The 15,335-nt window shown below is 49.4% G+C and overlaps 1 protein-coding gene across 5 annotated transcripts in view; it reads right to left on the bottom strand.

Moving 5' to 3' along the window:
• The window catches only part of LOC135190753 (lethal(3)malignant brain tumor-like protein 3), a 64,517-nt gene extending 54,097 nt beyond the window's left edge, over positions 1 to 10,420 (bottom strand). The window contains exons 1-2 of one of the 5 annotated variants that reach the window (XM_064172458.1): positions 10,356 to 10,420; positions 4,743 to 4,845 (exon numbers count right to left, since the gene is read on the bottom strand). The gene's annotated coding sequence lies outside the window, so the exon portion shown is untranslated. Of the gene's footprint in view, positions 1 to 4,742; positions 4,846 to 4,950; positions 5,365 to 6,144; positions 6,416 to 10,355 lie in introns of those variants that run through there. The other 4 variants (XM_064172461.1, XM_064172460.1, XM_064172459.1 and 1 more) reach the window with 4 other exon arrangements.
• Between the last annotated feature and the right edge of the window lie 4,915 nt (positions 10,421 to 15,335).

Here is a 15,335-nt window from a genome sequence, read left to right on the forward strand (position 1 = left end):
CTATGTCAGAGAAGGAAAAAAGGAAATTCAGAATTGAGGAATCCCAGGCTCCACTCACTGTGTTTCTTGCTACTTTTCTGTGACTACAACCAAGGAAATGTTGCTTTGGAAGATTTGCTGCAGGAGGAAAAAAAAAGGTCTAGGAAAGGACAGGGATGCCTTGGGCTGAAATGGAGGAGAAACAAACACAGTTCTGCCACAGGACTGCTAAAATCACCCACTCAGGAGTTTCCCATGTTCATGTGTTCAATGCAGGCCTTGCAAGGCTACCCTACACTCACATCAATGTATGGATCATGCTCAAGTGGCACTGAGCTCAGACAAATCAACAGGCACCGCGGCAGTGAGGCTGAAATCAATTCGGCAGCTTGGACTGCAATGATGCGAGTCTGAACTCTGCAGCTGAGCCTAGGGCTGAGCCCAGCATCGTCATCTCTGAACTGCTCTTGCTTTCCTGACATGCTTGCACTGAAAGTACAGACAGACACGTGCACACATTTATTTCAGCTGGCAAGAACAAAGCACCTGCACAGGCTGCAGCTGTTCACTATGTGCCTGCTGTACACACAGCTCCCATTCCCACTCCCACCAGCTTTCCTCACCGAGACATGGAAAAGCCAGGATGAAGCATGTCAGTGGCATCACCTCACATCACAAGGCTGAGTGCTGCCTCACTTTCAGTCCAACTACCCCCATCTGTGATGACACTCCCTGCCTTTCTCTTTAGGTTTATGTGACGAGGTGGAAGCAGCCTTTCTCCTGTCCTGGCTGCTGCAGGAGCTGAGTGAGGCTCTCAGTGCCATGCTGGAGAGAACATTGACCTATTCCAAACACGAGGAAGGGGGATGCAAAAAGAAGGTACAAAACCTACTTCATGTCCAGAGTTAATGCTTCTGTTTTCAACTTGAAAGTAAGGAACAGAAGCACATCTGATCTTCATGTTTATAGCTTTCAGTAAAAGCATTTGGTGCTGAGCTGCTTCTCCCCAGCTTCTGAGTACAGGTCTTGTGAGGAGCAGCTGAGGGAACTGGGGTTGTTCAGCCTGCAGAAAAGCAGGCTGAAGGAAGACCTTCTGGCTCTCTGTTTCTACCTGAAAGATGGTTTGAGCCAGATGGGGTTTGGTCTCTTTTCCCAAGGAACAAGTGATAGGACAGGAGAAAACGGCCTCAAGCTGCACGAGGGGAGGTTTAGGTTGGACATGAATAACAATGTCTCCTCAAAAGGGTTGACAAGGCCTGGAAGAGGTTGCCCAGGACAGTGGCAGAGTCCCCATCCCTGGAGGGGATTCAAAGCTGTGTAGATGTAGTATAGAAGGACTTAGTTTATGGTGATTTGGCAGTGCTGGATTAACGGTTGGACTTGTCAATCTTAAAGGTCTCTTCCAAACAAAATGACTCTGTGATTGTAAAGGATGGTGGCTCTGGGGAAGGCACCCAGCCACTGACCAAGCCCTGTGCAAAGTCCACACTCAATGGGCTCAGCCAGAAGAACCAGGGACTTCTCCCCGAGGCTGGACACCATGACACTGCCAATCCCCACCTCTAGGAACCATCTGTAACCACTCTAACACTTGCAGACACTGACGAACCACACAGTTAAATCTCCACCACACAGCAGAAGCACTCTGCAGGAGGGACCCAAAGCACTTCCTAGCCAGACACAGCAACTTTGGCTGTTTCTAAACCTGATCCCATTTCTACAACAGCAGATGCAAGATACAAATACTTTCCATCACTTGTAATCAGAACTCTCTTCACTCAAAACTTAATGACCTGTATGAGGAAGCTGTAGGACCTGTGAATCAAGATAAAAGTCAATTTTGTGACAGTCTAAAAGTTGCAGTGGTGGTGGGAAGGAAAAACCCCAATGTGATTCTGATGATGGAAAACAAAAAGTTCAGTCACACCACTTCCATGTTTAACTAAGACACAAAGACTTAATTCTGCAATAAAAAGTGGTTGTAAAGTGGAAGTAGTTAATGAAAACAATCAAGAGGAGCAGCCATTACCCAGAATGTTTTGTTATCCTCCCAACTCTTTTGACATCTTGAATGGCTGCGTGGTGGGTGCAGGCTTCCAGACTCGGGTTTTAAAGGATGTCACATCTCTGTGTTAGTTGTTTTATTTGCTTTGTTCTGAGGCATCTTGAATACTGGGTTTAGTTTTGGGTCCCTCTCTCCAAGAAGGACATTGAGATGCTGGAGCATGTCCAAAGAAGGACAACAGAGCTGGTGAATGGTCTGAAGAACAGAGCTGGTGAGGAGCAGCTGAGGGAACTGGGGTTGTTTAGTGTGGAGGAGACTGAAGGGAGACGTCATTGCTTGAAAGTAGGCTGTAGTAAGGCGTGGGTTGGTCTCTTCTGCCTAGTATCAGGTGATAGAATGAGAAGAAATGGCCTGAAATTGTGCCAGAGAAGGCTTAGATTGGATATTAGGGAAATTTTCTTTACTGCAAGAGTGGACAGGAATTGGAACAGGCTGCTGAGGAAGGTGATGGAGTCCCCATCCCTGGAGGCATTCAAGAAAGCTTATTGTGGCTTTCAAATATCTGAAGGGGCCTACAAAAAAGCTGGGGAGGAACTTTCTAGGCTGTCAGGGAGTGAAAGGACTGGGGGGAATGGAGCAAAGCTGCAGGTGGGGAGAGTCAGCCTGGAGGTGAGGAAGAAGTTGTTCAGCATGAATGTGGTGAGAGCTTGGAATGTGTTGCCCAGGGAGGTGGTTGAGGCCCCATGGCTGGAGGTGTTTAAGGCCAGGCTGGATGAGGCTGTGGGCAGCCTGATCGGGGTAAGGTGTCCCTGTCCATGGCAGGGGGGCTGGAACTAGATGATTCTTGTGGTTCCTTCCAACCCTGACTGATTCTAAACCTGTGGACATGGCATGTAGGGATATGGTTTAGTGACCATGTTGGTACTGGGCTGACAGTTGGACTCAATGACCTTAGAGGCCTTTTCCAACCAAAGCAATTCTATGACTCCACAAAGGCACTTCAGTATGTTGCACTTTTCTGACTACTCAGAATTTCCTGGAGAATAACAAAGTTTGGTTATCTCAGCTCCAAATGACAGGTGCTAAGGAGACCAGACTCAGACTCTGAAACTACCAGTACCTACACCACAAGTTTTTCATGTGTCATACTGACACCAACAGCATTTGCTCCACACTGAATAATGCATGTCAAGTGTTTAGAGAAAGAAGAAAGAAAACTGCACAGAATTGATGAAGCAGCCTTAAAAAAAAAAACCAAAACCACATAAGTGTTGGCTCATCTTTCAGATCCATTTGCTGCTGAAGTCAAGAGGCAGAAGCAGCCAGAGTGCTCATATTCTGTGTACTTAATAGTGCAACAAAAATAGCAAATCCAATTTTTTTTCTTCTGGTAGTTGTTTTCTAAATATCTGGGTAGAGTCTGCCATCAAATTGTTCTTTGCAGATTTAGCATTACTACAGAATGAAGGAATTAAAGTCAAGTCTGGCACAGATGGCCATGTAAAAAAACACACACCCAAACTTCTCTCAATTAAGCATCACATGCCTGCTTTGTGTTAAATACAATGAGAAACTGCAAAACCACTGCTGGCCCTCTTGCAGAAAACATTAGGTCAGAAATGAATCTTCTTTACAAACAAAGAAATCATCTTGAGGCTGAAAAGTGAAGTGTTTAGAGAAGGAACTAATTAAACAAAAAGCTAGAGAACTACTTTTGCAGGTAATACTGTAAAAAAGCACAGCTTGCACACATAGATAAGCTATTTTCAACCTTCCTTTCCCAGCAGAGGTTTCAGCAAGTACAGATGGACTGATAGCAGAGTTGTGGAAGGTGAGCAGGCAGGGGAAGAAAATGTGTAAATGTGCTGAGCATTATTGCTGCTATTGACCCAAAAAATGCACTCAGGTCTGTGCTTAGTCCTATTTGATTTCCTAAAGGATTTTGTGCATGCTTCAGAGCTTCACTCCAAGTGCCCAGAACCCCAACCCTTCCTTTACTTTGACTCTATCACCCAACTTCTCACCTTGAAAGGTTACAACCCACATTTCCAGCTAACTCTTCATTAAAAAAACAGAGAAAAAAACCTCACCCAGAGTCCACACAGAAGTACCAACATCTTCCAAATAGGATTTCTAAACATATTGAGATTTATAAACCAAGGATAGATTAATTCAGAAATTCACAGAATGGGTTGGAAGGGACTTGAAAGATCATCCAGTTCCAACTTCCCTGCCATGGGCAAGGACACCTTCCACTAGCCCAGGCTGCTCAAGGCCTCATCCAGCCTGGCCTTGAACACCTCCAGGCAGCAGGCATCCACAACCTCCCTGGGCAGCCTGTTCCAGTGCCTCCCCACCCTCACTGGAAAGAATTTCTTCCTCATTTCCAGTCTAAATCTCCCTTCTTCCAGCTCTGAGCCAATGCCCCGTGTCCTGTTCCTGCAAACCCTCGTCAAAAGTCTCTCCCAGCTCTCCTGCAGTCCCCTCCAGGTACTGAAAGGCTGCTCTAAGGTCTCTCTGGAGCCTTCTATTCTTCAGCCCCAACTCTCTCAGCCTGTCTCTACAGGGGAGGTTCTCCAGCCCTCTGATCATCCTTGTGGCATCCTCTGGACTCTCTCCATGTCCTTCTTATGAGACCTCTGCCTCTGCTATCCCTCTATCAGCTTTAGTACAGGAAGAGTTTCAAACTGGAGCTTCAATGCTGTGTCTCTCCAACACCCCAGTACCAGCCCCAACCTTGCCATGCCTGTCCTCTCACCTGTGCAAGGAAGGGCAGCTGCAGACAGTCTCCAGGGACTTCAGAGGCAATTCCTTCTCCATATCCCTTCTGTAGCCAAGGGTGGAAGTACAGAAATCAGCACCTGGTTTCAGTACAAGTGGATGACAAGAAAAGCACTGTTGAGCAGGTAAGGGCCTTGCACTGCTGGAAATAATCAGTTTACAATCCCCAGCTTTATGGAACTGACCTTTTTCCTGGGTGTTTCTTTTCTAACAGTGATGTAGTTCCATGCTTTGTCATTTGAGAAGCTGCATTTTGCAAACTCACATATATTTTGCCTCAAAATGGATAAAGCTCCAGCACCAACTGGGAAACTGGAGCCCAAACTACTATGTATAGGTGCAGACAGGACAGAATTCAGACTCCCAGGTGCTGTGGCATGCTGTTGTCCCTCTCTGGCCACAAAGAAATCCTCTGAGTGCAGTGTGGGGTAGAAAGCATCTCCTCAGAGCCCCAACAAAGAAAGCAAAGGGTGAGACTACTGTAGCTCTCCCTGTAAATTCACTGCAGCCATTTTCTCCCTGTTCCAGCCTCTCACCATTCATGTTTCAGCTTGGGGACAAAGCAAGCTCGTGAAAACCAAACCCAAGGAAGAAGTACAAAAATTCAAACAACCCAAACTATGTGCGAAGAGGAAAGAAAGAATCACACAAAGCTAGAGAGCAGCAGGAATGCAAGAGTCACTATTTGAAAAGCCATTCTGGGGCAGTTTGGAGGACACAACACACCCTTGTAAGCCTCCCAAAGCTTCTGCTCCCACCGACCTCTCTGTTAAAGAGAGCTGAGCCACAGGATTTTTAACACTAGTGACTATTTCCAAGCCTTTATAAGCCTCCCAAAATTCCTATTCCCACCAATCCCACTGCAAAAGGCAACAAGCCACAGGATTTTTAACAGTGGTGACTATTTCTAAGGCTGGAATTATCTGATGTGCCAACAGGAATCTCAGCTCTGCACCACCCTGCCACCAGTTACACAGCACCACGCAAAGAGGCTTTCATCTGCCTCGCACCAGTCAAGAATGAACCCTGCTGCTGCTTGTGTTCAGGCTTCTTGCTTAAATCACATGTTTGGTTTGGTTTAAAAGCTACAACATAAATACAGTTATCAAAACAAACGGCTCCAGCTCCTACTTCTCTTTGCTCAGATCTACCAGGCTTTTATCCCTTCAATTAACTGGATTCAATCAGCAATTAAAAAAACAAACCAAAACCCTGACACACCACCACCACCACCACAAACCAGGAGATGAGCCAAAAGAGGCTAAACCCAGTCATAAAACATCCACTCCTGGAGGGAAAGTCTTTTTCCAATACATTGAACCACGCTTTGGAAAGTCATCTGCCGGATTCAGCCGAGCACATCTGCCCGCACGCCTCACCTGCGGAGCACAGCCAGTGCCGCTAATTAGGGAGCCCGGGGTTGGTGGGATCTCTGTTTGCCTCCACTGCTAATTGATTCCACGTGTCAGAGCTTTCAGCTGCCAGCCTTCATTAACATGGAAACATTTGGTCATTTTCCCTTCCGCTCCTGGGTCTCTGATCTCATTTTTCAACCCGCTGTGCTACCTCCTTGGCTCCCCTCGGCAGGCTGCTGGAGGGTGCCAGGAACGGCTGAAAGAGATTGGAAATTAGAAACGGTGGGAGAGAGGGCAGAGCCTGCGTCTGGGGGAGAAGAACAGACACTGCAGCTCGGGAACCACCTTGTAATTGCACAGCGAAGGCTATAAAGGTCCTGAGCTGCTGCTGCTGTGCTTCAGTCTGGGCCTGACACAGTTTAACTGTTTTCCTGACACTCAAATCCTCTAATTCTGGTAACAACAATTAGGCCTCCCATCCCCTTTCCTGTGCATGGAATGGCACAGGATGCACCTTCATCCACGTCGCCATCACCACCTCCAGCACCATCCAAGATGAATCTGATCTCATTACCAGCACCAGACTTGCAGCCTGCTGCACTGCTCACTTCTGGACAAGTCTGTTTAATTATTTTCCTGACACTCAAATCCTCTAATTCTAGTAACAGGAATTCAGCCTCCAAACCCCTTTCCTGTGCATGGACTGGCACAGGATGCACCTTCATCCACGTCACCATCACCACCTCCATCACCATCCAAGATGAATCTGATCTCATTACCGGCACCAGACTTGCAGCCTGCTGCACTGCTCAACTCTGGACAATTACCAGAATCCAAACACGGCTAGGGTTGGAAGGAGCCTCTGGTGTTCATCCAGTCCAAATCCCCTTTTAAAGCAGAGGCAACCACAGCATCTTGCCCAGGATCACAACAGCCAGCTGGGTTTGGAATCTCTCCACAGCAGGAGACTCCACAATCTTTCTGGGCAGCCTGCTCCAGGGCCCCAGCACCCTCACACCAAAGTTGGTTTTCCTCATGTCCTGGGTTCCAGTTTGTGCCCACTGCCCTTATCCTGTCACTGGGCACTACTCAAATTGTGTCTGTCTCTAGCTCCCTCAAATACAAGTGGGCTACACTGGGACTTTACCCTCTAATTCATATCCCCAAGCCACAGTGTTGTGACTAAAAGCTTTGCATAGACAGAAATCATAAAATCAACCAGGTTGGAAGAGAGCTCCAAGATCATCCAGTCCAACCTATCACTCAGCCCTATCCAATCAACCAGACCATGGCACTAAGTGCCCCAGCCAGGCTTGGCTTCAACACCTCCAGCCACACAGACTCCACCACCTCCCTGGGCAGCCCATTCCAATGCCAAACACTCTCTAGCAAGAACTTCCTCCTAACATCCAGCCTATTCCTACCTCAACACAACTTGAGAGTGTGTGATCAATCCCATCTGGCTACAACCTCCCTTCAGGTAGCTGTAGACAGCAACAAGGCAGAGCCAGACCTTCTCCTGCAGATGAACACCACAACCTTAATCCAACCCTTCTAAAGCCAACCTGTTTTATCAGCTAAGATTTGTTTAATCAGTCTAAAGACTCATGCACCTGCCTTAAAATTCCATTAAATAAAGAACTGGTGGTAAAAAAAGGGCAAGCAAACAGAATGGCTGCAGCAAACACACCCTTGGGCCATGAGAAGTCAGTAGTTGGTCAGGCATCACCCACAGAGCACATCTGCTTGTAACCACTTCACCCTTACTGCAACTTATTAAACAAAAGCAAGAGAAATTAACTCTGGCCAAGGGAGGGGGAAAAAAATTGAGCTGGCCCCACACAATCTGCCCAGCAGTTGTACCCAGTTGTACTTGGCAGCTCCAATTCAGGTTGCATTTCCACCTCTGTGCTCAGGATGAATTACAATTTATCTCACACGCATTCAGCCTTAATGGGATTATTTGCCCTGTAAGGTGCAATCAATTCTAGGCCACAACTAGAGCGCAGAGGCCAAAAATGTCCCACGTTTTAACTGCAGCTGTAATTACTTTATAGAACTCCAGTCCAGCACAGTACCCTGGGGACTCCTAGTAATTGTTATTACATACCTTACACCACCAAGCAGAAATAATCACTGGGGGGGGGGAAGAAAATTGTGTCATCATCATCCCCCCCCCAAAAAAAAAATCAGTTTAAATCAATGGGACAAGGCAGAAGAGGGAAGCAAAACACTTAATGAGACCGCATCGGATTGCTGTTAATTGCTGTGCGGTCAGAAGCATTGGCAGCATCAAACGCTCATCTCTATAGATTCACAGAGTGGGTTGGGTTGGAAGGGACCTCAAGGATCATCCAGTTCTAACCCCCCTGCCATCAGCAGGGACACCTCTCACTAACCCAGGTTGCTCAAGGCCTCATCCCACCTGGCCTTGAACACCTCCAGAGAGGGAGCATCCACAACATCCTTGGGCAACCTGTTCCAGTGTCTCTCCATAGAACCATAGAATCAACCAGGTTGGAAGAGACCTCCAAGATCATCCAGTCCAACCTATCCCCCAGCCCTATCCAGTCAACCAGACCATGGCACCAAGTGCCCCATCCAGTCTTTTCTTGAACACCTCCAGGGACGGTGCCTCCACCACCTCCCTGGGCAGCCCATTCCAATGCCAATCACTCTCTCTGTGCAGAACTTCCTCCTAACATCCAGCCTAGACCTACCCTGGCACAACTTGAGACTGTGTCCCCTTGTTCTGTTGCTGGTTGCCTGGGAGAAGAGGCCACCCCCCACCTGGCTACAGCCTCCCTGCAGGCAGCTGCAGACAGCAATGAGCTCTGCCCTGAGCCTCCTCTGCTGCAGGCTGCACCCCCCCAGCTCCCTCAGCCTCTCCTCATAGGGTTTGTGTTTCAGGCCCCTCCCCAGCTTTGTTGCCCTTCTCTGGACACCTTCCATCACCTCCACATCTCTCTTGAATTAAGTGGCCCAGAACTGGGCACCTCCAGTCTCAATCTCCCCTCCTCAACCTTCAGTCCATTCCTCCTTGACCCATCACTACCAGCCCTTATCAAAAGTCCCTCTTCAGCTTTCTTATGGCCGTCCCCAAGTACTGTAACGCTGCTCTTAAGCTCTCCCCGGAGCCTTCCCTTCTCCAGGCTGCGCAGCCCCAACTCTCCTTTCCTCCTGCTGTTTTCTTATGCAAGCCACGCAGCAGAGAGGTCTTATGCAATTTGGCACAGAATTATCAGAGCTCTCGATCCCTTCATCCCAATTACAGCCCAACGTGGGCGATGCTTTGGTTCCTTTAAAAAAAAAAACCCAAACCCCACAACTTATCTAGGTAATATTTGAATAAATCCAGAGTAAAATGTTTTCCTAACCCCAAGCAGCACCAAACCTCTCTCAACCCCTTTTTCTTCTCTAAACCAAGCATGGTTAAGATTGTCCCGCTCTGATCTTTACTCTCAGCACGGATCGATGCTTTTAAAGCATCGTATTTATCCCTGGGCTCCTCCGGCACTGCCCTTCCCTCTGCTGCTAAAAACCTGATGCCAAACTCTGCTGTCAGAAAGTTTGATCGGTTTGGTTTCGCCCTCTTGCAAATACTAAACTCAGCTCTTTCTGCCCTTGGCTAAGCCTCCAAAAACCTCTTCCTATTGCGCTGTAATCATCTATTTTTAGCTAACGTTCAGGTTTTGTGCTCCCAAAGTTTCCCATCAGAACTAGGACCGGGACCGAGCAACCTTCATTTTCCTAACCGGCTACCGAGGACGCACTAGAAAGCGGCAAAAAGAACCACTCGAGAAACGGTAAATATTTTGTCATTGCGCTCCGTAGCTTGCAAAAACTTCAGATGGGCTTCGGAGCGCCTCTTCAGCTGAGCTCTAAGCGGACTCTCCCCTTCAAAGGGGCTTAAAGACACTTCCCCCACCCCTCCGGCAGCTTTAAACTGAGGGAGGCTCCTCGGGGTCTCCTCAGCACCCAGCGAGAAGGCGAGTCCCGGGGAGCAGCCCCTCCTGAGCGGGGGAGTCGAGCCGAGATGGGACGCGGGGTTGCCCCGAAGCGCCATTTCCCCTGGCAGACCCCGGGGCCGGGCCGGGCCGGGCCGGGCCGGGCCGTTCCACCGCGGCGGAGCGAAGCGGCGCGGCCCGACTCGGCTCGGTCCCGCCGCCCCCCGCCACAAGATGGCGGCCGGCGCCTTCCCGCGTTCGCGCCGCGCCCCCGCCGCCCCTACTCACCCCGGCGCGGCCGCCCAGCCCCTCTCTGCCGTACCGGGATTTTTTCTCTTTAACTCCGGCAACAATTAGTGCCCCGGCGGGTCCCGGCGGAGCGCATGCGCGGCTGTCCCGCTCCGCTCCCGGCCCCGGCCCCGGCCCGGGCCCCGGCTGAGGCGGCGCTGGGGGCAGGGCGGGTCGGGGTACTGGGATGGAGATGGGAACTGGGAGACACTGGGATGGGAAAGGCACTGGGACAGGCTGGAAGTAGGACGGGAGTGGTGCTGGGATGGCTGTCACTGGGATGAGACTGAGCAGTAGGATGGGGCAGGCATTGCGACAAGCAGGTGCTGGGACAAGCCCGGCGCTGGGATGGGTTGGACTGGCACTTGGGTGAACCGGCATTAGGAGTTGCAAGCACTGGGGCAGGGCAGGTACCGTAATGGATTGGTACTGAGACAAAACCGCCCCGGGAACGGGGCTGGCACCGGGATGTGCTGGGGAGCTGGTGGTGTGATGGGACTCGTGCTGGGGACAGGGCTGGCACTGAGACAGGGCAGGCTTTGAACGCGGAGGCACTGGGACAGAGTGGCACTGGGACATCGAGGGATAGGGATAAACAGGGACAGCCACTGAGATGTGCTGGGATGAGCTGATACGGGGACGGGGCTGGCGCTGAGTCAGGAGTGGGCACTGGGACAGGAGCCCGGACGGGTCCGTGGGGCCACCGGGACAGGGACACTAACGGTCATGGGCCCATGAGGACACCGGGAGGGGGGCAAGAATGGGACACTGAGGCACATTCAGGGAGATTCTGGAAAATGAGCTGCAAAAAAGCACTGTTCCCACCGGCACTCGGCGGATCGTGACCCACCAGGCAGCTCCGTGGCGCTGCCTCCCCCGCCGATGATTCACAGAATCGCAGGGTTAACCAGGTTGGAAAAGACTTCTAGGACCTATCCCCTAACCCTTCTCATTAACTAACCCATGGCACTAAGTGCCTCATCCAGCCTGCTTTTAAATACCTCCAGAGACGGCGACTCCACCACCTCCCTGGGCAGCCCATTCCAATGCCAATCACTCTTTCAGTGAAGAACAACATCTTAACATCCAGCCTGGACCTGCCCTGGCACAGCTTCAGGCTGTGTCCTTTTGTTCTGTCCCTGGGTGCCTGACAGCAGAGCCCAACCCCACCTGGCTACAGCCTCTCTGCAGGCAGCTGCAGACAGCAATGAGCTCTGCCCTGAGCCTCCTCTGCTGCAGGCTGCACCCCCCCAGCTCCCTCAGCCTCTCCTCACAGGGCTGTGCTCCAGGCCCCTCCCCAGCCTTGCTGCCCTTCTCTGGGCACCTTCCAACACCTCAACATCTCTCTTGAATTGAGAGGCTCAGAACTGGACACAGTACAAAACATTTCCCCTTCTTCTTTGCATTTGTTAACCTTGTTTTTTTCCTCCTCCTCTGACAATGTTATTTGCCTTTCCATTTGAATTTTGAAGCAATAAAAGAAATGCTGCTAGGATTTTTCTTTTTTAATGATGCTTTTGGGTTTGGGGTTTGGTTTGTTCTTTTCTGCTGGGGTAAGCGAGGAAGGGAGCAGGAGCAGGCCCCAAGCTGTGACAACTTAAATGGAATGGGATTTCAGGGAAAATAATAAATGAGATTTGAAACGGCTCATTTGAAATACACATCATAATAGTCTTCATCCCTTGAGTGAAGAACATAAAATACCCATCTTTAAAATTAGGCAGAAAACAAATACATTTCTCACCTCATCTGTGTCAGCAAGTTCCAGCTAAGGGCCCAGTTCTGCAGAGGCTCCCAGCTGCTGGTTGAGCCCTCGCTGGGTCCAGCTTTCACAGTACCACAGTATCACAGTATCATCAGGGTTGGAAAAGACCTCACAGATCATCAAGTCCAACCCTTTACCACAGAGCTCAAGGCTAGACCATGGCACCAAGTGCCACGTCCAACCTTGCCTTTACAGGGCTGTGGAGAAGCTGAAGGAGTTTACACACAACTGAACTGTCATATTTTGTTCTAGTTGCAGCAATTTCCAGTTTGATGATAAATCCCTGTTCTGAGCCTTCTTGCCCTGTTATCTCACTGCTTCCAGCAGTCATTTCAACAGAATCTGCCCCGTGCCTGCCACATGAATTTACCCTTTCCCTTCCCTCAGCTCACCTACAAGTTGTATTTCCCTAAATTAGATTTTTGGGGCTGTATCTCACTGCATTGGGTAGATTTCTCCAGTCTAAAGTTGGCTTCTTGGTTGTATTTCATAGAGTAATAGAATCAACCAGGTTGGAAGAGGCCTTCAGGATCATCCAGTCCAACCTCTCACCCAACCCTACCCAATCAACCGGACCATGGTGCTAAGTGCCTCATCCAGTCTTTTCTTGAACACCTCCAGGGATGGCAACTCTGCCACCCTCCTGGGCAGCCCATTCCAATGCCAATCACTCTCTCTGGCAACAACTTCCTCCTAACACCCAGCCTAGACCTCCCCTGGCACAACTTGAGACTGTGTTCCCTTGTTCTGTTGCTGCTTGCCTGGGAGATGGGTGTTTTTAAGCCAATCACCCCCTATTACAAACATCTTGCCTAGCCTGGTTTGTTTCTGTACCAAGATTAAGCAGCAAAAAGGATTAGAAATGTTATTATGAGAGCCTTAAGATGTTAAAGCACTAAACATAGCTGGCTGGAAAAGGCTTTTTCCTTCTAAAGAAATTAAATATCACTTCCACGTAGCGTTCTCACGCTGCCGTGGTAATATGACATTTGATAAAGTCTGAGCCACTCACTAAGCCCTGACCCCTCTTAAACTCTGCAGAAATATTCTGTGCTGAAAGCAAGTCTTAGGTTTTCTGGCCCTTTCATCTTTTTAATGTGGCAGCACCAGTTTGAAAGGATCAAATTAAACAGAATTCATTGCACCTCAGAAGTGAACATCTGGCCGCAGAAATGCTGTCACAAGTGTTACTTGCAGGTTGAAATGTGCTAAAGGGAAGTGGCTGATAAAGCCATAATGTCCTTGTTTGTTTGTTTTCAGCTCAAGGAAGAACTCACATTTTGCCTTTGCTTTTTCTTTTGGCAGGTACAGCAGGGAACAGCAGGTCTTCATGCAAAGCCACACATGCAATGGAAGAGATGCTGGTAAAGTCTGAGTTAGCAAAGGTCAAATGATGTGAGGAGGTTGTAGTGACGTGGGGGTTGGTCTCTTCTCTCTAGGATCCAGGGATAGAGCACGAGGAAATGGTCTCAAGTTGAGCCAAAGGAGGCTTAGTTTAGATATTAGAAAAAAATTCTGCCACAGGCTGCCCAGGGAGGTGGTTGAATCTCTGTGCCTGGAGGTGTCTCAAAGAGGCAGAGATGTGATGCTGAGGGACATGGTGTAGCACCAGGCTTGGTAGAGTTAGAGAATAGCTGGATTAGACGATCTGAAAGGGCTTTTCCAACCCAAACATTCTATGATTCTATCGTTTGCCCAGGATAAAACTGGGATATTACTTGGGAACAGCTGTAAAACTCCAGCTGGTATCTGCCTTTCTTCCTCCCCACACCCCCAGGGATGCTGGGGACATGGCAGCAAAGCAGCCCCCACCACTCTTGGGGTTTCCAAGCCAGGAGCTCCTCAGAAGCAAGTCTTTCACTTTTTCTTCTTTTGGAAAGGTTCCCCCCAAGCACAGGAGGAAAAGCTCCTAGGAAATAAACTGAGCCAAGCTGAGGCACCAGCCTCAGCTCCAGTCTGCTCTGGGTATAATAGGAGAAGCCAGATTGGGAAAGTGGGTGCCAGGGAATTACAGTGGGATGGCAGAGCCTGTCTGGACACTGTGAACCCAGAGCAGATGGGTTCCGGTACAGCAGCTCCCTGTCATCCTGAATCCTCAATGTCTGGAAATCCTCAAGCTACAATCCCTGCACATTTTGCAGGGGTCAGTAAGACAAAGTGTCAGCTACACAGTGCTCAGAGCAAAGGCTGGTTCATGTTGCTGAAGTCCCCATAATGACTTGGTCCCACCTGGCTTGGATTAACACCTTCCTCTTTGGTGGCGGACTTGGCTGTGCAGGGCTAATGGTTGGACTGGCTCTTGGAGGTCTTTCCCAACTTTAATGATTCTGTGATTTACAAAGTCTTGGCTCACAGCTGAAATTCCAAACTCACAATCAAGGATCATAAAGAAGGCAACAAAGGTGGTGAAGAGTCTAGAGAACAGCTGAGAGATTTGGGGTTCAGCTTGGAGGAGGCTGAAGGGAGACCTCATCACTGTCTACAACTCCCAGCAAGGTTGGAGCAAGGTGGAGGTTGGCCTCTTCTCCTGAGTATCAGGTGCATCAAGTTACACCAGGGGAGGTTTAAGTTGGAGATTAGGAACAATTTGTTTCCTGCAAGAGGGGTTAGACACTGGAATAGGCTTTGCAGAGAGGTGGTGGAGTCATCTCTGGAGGTAAGCAGAAAATGTGTGGACATGGCACTTTGGGACATGGTTTAATGGCCATTTTGGTGTTAGGCTGATGGTTGGACTCCATGGGCTTTGAGGTGTTTTCCAGCCAAAACAATTCTATGATTCTACAGTAAGAAGCAGAAGTAAAGAGCTGGGATGGATTCAGCTCTCCTGCTTGGCCTGCTAAGGCTAGAAAACACCCAAAAAGGCATCTTGCTTCTTTCCCCTTCCCCTCCCAAAATACCATAAGAGGTCAAGGTGTGAGAAACAACTGAAGCTGTGACTTACAGAATAAAAGAGAGAGCAGAGCACACCCTGCATGCCAGCCACACTTACCTTCAGCATCAGCGTCACAGAATGTCAGGGGCTGGAAGGGACCTCCAGAGCTCATCCAGTCCAACCCCCCTGCCAGAGCTGGATCACCTATACGAGATCACACAGGAACACATCCAAGCAGGTTTTGACTATCTTCACAGAGGGAGTCTCCACAACCTCTCTGGGCAGCCTGTTCCAGTGTTCTGCCACCCTCACAGTGAAGAAATTCCTCCTCTTTACATGGAAC

Source organism: Pogoniulus pusillus, chromosome 37 (assembly GCF_015220805.1).
Source record: "Pogoniulus pusillus isolate bPogPus1 chromosome 37, bPogPus1.pri, whole genome shotgun sequence".
Lineage (NCBI taxonomy): Eukaryota > Metazoa > Chordata > Aves > Piciformes > Lybiidae > Pogoniulus > Pogoniulus pusillus.